The 6,459-nt window shown below is 35.9% G+C and overlaps 1 pseudogene; it reads left to right on the top strand.

Annotated features, from left to right (window-relative positions):
* The first annotated feature begins 553 nt into the window (after positions 1-553).
* Positions 554-6,459, top strand: part of LOC119263825 — a 31,223-nt pseudogene continuing 25,317 nt past the window's right edge.

Raw genomic sequence — 6,459 nt, 5'->3', positions numbered from 1 at the left:
ATTATTTACTGGCACCTCTGAAAAGAGTTTAGACAAACTACAGAATGTAGAGAATCAGCAGAAAGAGCTTTTACATCAACGGAGTAAAGTGGCAGCACTTTGCTTGCTTCATGCTCAGTAGAGAAAGTATTTTGAAGTCATTCAAATTTAAAACTGATAATGGAATAAGACTTAATCTTATATATAACTGAATATGGGCTACAAAGATGTCTTAGAGCCCAGTGTGTACCACCTCACCATGAACTTATTTACAAAGATGCATTTTAGTCCAAAACATTTTTTCAAAACTGTTCTTAAACACTTTTTCATTCATCATGTAATGTACATATTTATTAGTATTTCATGTGGTAACTTTCTGCTGGAGCTTTAAGAGGCTTTTAAAGGAACTTCTTGTAGCCAAACACGAGTAAAAAAGAAGAGCAGACAGGAAAAAGACCCTGTTACAGCCAATGAGCTCAGTCTCCTGAGCCCAGCCAGCTCATACAGTGTGCTGCTGTAGTTAATTACTTCCTTTCCAGTTTGTTTCAAGCAAGAACAGCTTCATATTAACACAATGGCTCTGATTTGGATGCTGATTTTGCATCTCTACATGATACGTAAGTTTAGGAGGTTTAGATCTTCATTTAATCTTATATTTTGGGTTTATTATGTACCGTATGTTGAAATAGCATCTACTACTGTGTTTGTCAGCTGAGCTCTGATCTGATTCTATTTTATAGGTTCTGCTCAAGCTGTGGATATTTCTGAGGCATCATTTGTCTCAGCTGAGTCTGGTGAACCTGTTACTCTACACTGCAAATTTGTATAAAAGTTTTCTCAAAATAATTGGGTTTGGTACAAACAAAGATCAGGACAGGAACCTCAGGAAGTGGCAGTGAAGTTACCCTCTAGAGACCCCACTCTTTCATCAGACTCAAAAATCAGATTCAAAATAAACCAGCATTTTTCTCTGACTATTGAACAAACTACTAAAGATGATGAAGGAATGTACTTCTCTGGAAAAGGAGATGAAAAAACCATTACATTTTCTAATGGTACATTCTTAGCAGTGAGAGGCAATAAATTGACTGTTTTGTACATCATTTTTGTCTCACATATACACTCATGTAGAACTTTACAACAATAGAAAACTCATATGAAATGTTTGTATAGTTAATTTTATTATACTCAGTTTGTTATGACGTCAATCAAATTGACACTGTATTGAATTTTCAGTGTTTACATTGTGCTTGTGTGTATAATAATGATATATTGTATACATAAAAAGCCAATTGATTACCACAATACCCTGTTTGTAGTGCTTCAATATTGCTGCATTTTGAAAAAAAAATGTTAATCTTTAATAAATTACAGTCTAATGTGTGACTGAAAAGCCAATATTCACTAAATTCTTATGTCTGCTTGTATCGACCAGGTAAACCCCAGTTTAACATATCAGTGCTCCAAACTCCAGCATGGGGGTCAGTTTCTCCAGGAGAGTTGGTCACTCTGCAGTGCACGGTCCTCTCTGGGATCAGAGCAGCAGATCTCCCAGTTCTCTGGTTCAGAGCTGCTGCTGGACAATCCTTTCCTGAAATCATTTACACTCATCAGAACAGCAGCAGCCGTCAGTGTGAGATCAGCTCTTCTACACACAGCTCTGTGTACAACTTCTCCAAGAACAACTTCAGCCACTCTGATGCTGGAATTTACTTCTGCGCTGTGGCTGCTTGTGGAAAGATCATTGTTGGGAATGGAGCATCAGTACAGTTGGGTAAGCCTCTTTAGCTGCTTTGCATTGTTTACCTGTATACTTTAAGTGCAGTAAAACTGTTGGCCATTGAGCAATATTCCAATAACGGAAAATTCTAAACAAATTCTAAATTTATTCCAAATCTGACCGTATTCTAGAGCCATGTGGGCTGAATTTGTTAACTTAGATGTCATTATAAATTGGACATCATTGGAATTACCCTGAACAGCATTTTGGCAAACAATACAGGAAATTGCATCTACATTTTTATTTGAGCATCATTTATGATAGAACTGAAGCTCTGACCACTTTCCTTACTGTTTTAGTGATGCCACTAAGTTATATTAATGTCATGATGGCACAGTAACATGTAACAGTCTGTGTTTACTTTGAACTTATAAAATAAATATAACAGTGGTTTGATCATTTATATCTTGCAGAGGGTCCTGTGGATCCCACTGTGTTCTATCTGGGAGCAGCTTTGGGAATCTGTGTGATTGTAATCTGCATTCAGGTCATTCAGAACTGCAGGGGTGAGTGTAGATTAATCTGTTATATATGGTGTTATTGTGCTTTTGTACATAATTAATGATTATGTGTTTTGAAATATTGCATAACTACAATGCTACACTAACAGTGCCAAATAAATAAATTAAAATAAAATTGCATCTACATTTATTTACATTTGCAGCATTTAGCAGACGTTCTTATCCAGAGCGACTTACAAGAAGTGCTTTGTCTATGTAGAGAAAGTATCTTTGCTAGTTACCAATAGGTTAGAGAAAAAGACAGGCCTGAGCTCAGATACTGCTAGAAACAAAAAGTCAGGGTAGATAGACCAGAACTCTGTGCCATTCAATGCAATGCAATACAATAAAATACAGTACAATATATTACAATACACAGTGCAATTCAGTCTGCGTTTGAAGACAGCAAGAGACTCTGCTGTACGGACAGCCAGTGGGATTTCATTCCACCACTTGGGTGCCAGTACAGAGAACATTCTCGACGCTTGTCTTCCACGCGCCTTGAAGGATGGCGGGTCAAGCCGAGCTGTACTCGAAGCTCGAAGGGCTCATGGTACAGTTCAAGATTTCACCATTGATAAATAAATTAATAAATAATAAAAAATAAATAAATAAATACAAATAAATAAATATTTTGTGAGTTTTACATTTGGTCAGAACGAATCTGATCAAATCCGATCAGAAATGTGTTGATCGGATTACTGACAAACTCTGTTTTTCTGTAGATGTTGGATTTTTAAATGTCTGTAAACACACTCAGCATAATCTTTATTTATTCCATCATAGTGAGAGATCATGATTTGGTGGTGGAGAACAAAGCCAGTCAGGTACTACATGTTCTCTTATTCACACTGATGGTGTTTAATTCTTATACAGTTCTCTAATCTTCAGCCTTTAATATTTCATATTTATCTCTACAGAACTCTGCAGCTGTGGAGCTGAGTTATGCAGCCAAAAGCCTGAGAATGAAGAGTGGATGCTCTGGACACAGTGTTTACTCTGAAGTCAGATACTTCTCAGTTACTGACCCCAACAATCACTGACTCACTGGACTCGCTTCTCTTGTAGCAGCAGAAGTGAAGTTTGGGGATGTTTTCTGTTACTGTCAGCTTTGTAATCTGTATCTGTTTATTTGTGTTTGTGCTGATTTCAGTCAGGATCTACAATCACGTGCTTCACTTTGCTCTGTGCTCAAAACTGCATGGAAAAAAAAAAACAGTCCAGTTTGGTATGAAGCGTCAGTTCTCTGCAGGAGCCAAGCGAGAGCAGTTTTAGAGTCTGTGGTTACTCACACATCTCATGTGTGGCAAACGGTCATGAGCTCAGATGGTGTCTGATATTGTGTGGATGGAGACGTGTTTAAGATAGTAGTGAGAATTTCCATATAATTAATTTAAAGTAAAGCTGTCTTCACTCTTTAGGCCTTTAGAGATTATTACTGATGCTTTAAATGGCAGCTTATGATATTGAAAGTACACCGGTTTAAAATCTGTATATCACTGTTGTTGGAAGAAAACCTCATACCTCAAACATTAACCTGTCCAACATGCAAATTTTACAGCAAAAGTTAAAATGTACTTTACTTTTAATGTAAGTCAATGGAACTGGAATATTTTGGTCTTTTTGGGTAATTTCTTTGGTCAAAAACAACAAAAATGGATATCAGCTATATATATATATATATATATATATATATATATATATATATATACATACATGTTCTGATGGAAATATATTTATTTGGATTTGAAACAATATTAATGCCATTTTAACTGAATGCCCATTTGAACTCAACCAAGAATAACTGGAGGAAATAATAACTTTTAAAAAATTTCAATGCTGAAATACTGTATGCTTTAGAATTTAATCCTAACTATAAATGCATGTAATAATGTTTCATAACTTGCTGTGCTTCCATATAATAAGGTCATGTTTACATATTGTAATGCAATGGCGTGTGTGAAGTGTAAATGTTTAAAATGTGTCTTTAAAATAATTGCAATAAAATATTCTGAAATGAAAAGTAGATGTCTACTTATAAAATTTGATTTATACTTTATTACATATTTGTGCTAAATTAATGTCGGTGCATATCACCAAACACGATAAGCATTTCCTACACAGCATGTCTTTATTCATTCTCATTAAAAATCAGACTGTAAATTAATATCTGTAGATGATTATTTCAACACTTAATTTTACTCAATATGGTACTGGACTTTTATATGGTCAGCCTGGATTTATCATTTATAAAAAGATAACTGGTGATGTACTGTTAATGTTACTATCTCATATATTCAGCTTTGTACTTTGCTACCTGGACTTATTACTTACCTTCATATAAAATATTATTTTAAGGCATCATCTTTAAACCTGTTTGTTTCCACAAGGCAAAGATCTGATGATTTTGTTAATATTCAATATAGAAATAAATGAGAAATCTCAGTCTAAGGCCGTCCCTTGGACAGACAAACAGGTACAGTCATTCTGTAAGTAGACGGAGGTAAACAGAATGGTCAGATATACATTTACAGTATAAGGAACATATTGACGTCTTGTGAATGCGATCAATAGTTATCAATTACTGTGATCAGACAGGACAACTGCCTCACTTGACTGTAATATGACTCTTCAATTGGCGAACGTACGTAAGTTACTTTCTACAGGCCTCTCGGACCATGACTGTGTCCTACTGAGAGGGAACTGAATTTCTCCAACAGAACCAAAACAGTCTTTTTATTTTTAGATCATTTCTTATTAAACAACAGATCAGGTCTTTAAACCTTGCGAAGAGAATATAGTGGCTTTCTTACATGTGCCTGTTTTCCTACAGAGGCTATTAGTTTTTTAGTCAGTAAGATCACAGAATGTTTTTCAGGAACCAAAACTATTAATAATAAAAGTAGAAACAAGAATAATAAAAAAGGACCATTGCTGTGGCCAAACAGATCAAGTCAAGCAGACAGACAGAACCATGTGACTTTTACCAGCCAATGGGGTTCAGTATAAGACCCCAGAAGCTAATGCAGTTTGAAGCTTTACTCAGTTACACCCTTGCCTTCATATTTGCCTTCAAGATTCAAGTTATAGCTGTTGTTTTTTCTGATGATGGATCCAGCTGTGATTATCATCTTACTTCTCTACAAGACATGTAAGTTTCATAAAGTTACTAAAAACTGTTCTTACATGTATTATTGTTAATTCTGCTTGTTTTAATTTGCATCCATATTTTTCTTATTGACGGAACTTTGGTTGAATAGACTGAACTTTTCTTTATAGATTCTGCTCAAGCAGTGAGAAATTCTGAGCCTTTGGTCGTCTCAGCAGCACCCGGTGAAACGGTCACTCTCAACTGCCCACCTGTAGTTGACTCAGATGCAAATGTTAGGATGTGGTACAAACAAAGACTGGAGCATGCGCCACTGGAAGTGGGATCAAAGTTTGCAAATAGAGATTCATTAATTTCAGCTCCTTTTGACAAATCAAGATTTAAAATAGAAAGAACAGCTCAAAACGTTTCTCTCAGTATTGAACGTGTCACTAAAGGAGATGAAGGAATGTACTTCTGTGCAGCAGCTGGAGAGAAAACTATGAACTTTTCTACTGCTACATTCTTAGCGGTCACAGGTAACAGAACTAATTTATTGTATTCATTGTTTTTAACATGTAAAATGTATTTATTTTTTAAAATCCATTTAGAAGCCATTCTGAAATGTTTTGTTGCTACTGACCTTAATAATATCAATTCTAGTACAAAACTGATGCTTAGCTTTTTAATATCCCTTACATGTCACTGTCACACTTTAGATGCATAATGGACTCTTTGCTGTTTCATTGTTTTACTTTTATTATAATGTTCATCATCCTGATATGTCAGTGTTATTCTAAAACTGTATATATTACATTGTCCAGGGCAGTTAAACACATCAGTGCTCCAAGCTCCAGTACGGGGGTCAGTTTCTCCAGGAGAGTCGGTCACTCTGCAGTGCACAGTCATGTCTGAGATCAGAGCAGCAGATCTAAGAGTGCTCTGGTTCAGAGCTGCTGCAGGACAATCCTTTCCTGAAATCATTTACACTCATCAGAACAGCAGCAGCCGTCAGTGTGAGATCAGCTCTTCTACAAGCTGCTCTCTGTATGAGTTCTCTAAGAACATCCTCGACCAGCACCATACTGGAACTTACTACTGCGCTGTGGCTG

Source organism: Pygocentrus nattereri, chromosome 8 (genome assembly GCF_015220715.1).
Source record: "Pygocentrus nattereri isolate fPygNat1 chromosome 8, fPygNat1.pri, whole genome shotgun sequence".
Classification (NCBI taxonomy): Eukaryota; Metazoa; Chordata; class Actinopteri; order Characiformes; family Serrasalmidae; genus Pygocentrus; species Pygocentrus nattereri.
This window is presented reverse-complemented; position numbering and strand designations above follow the sequence as displayed.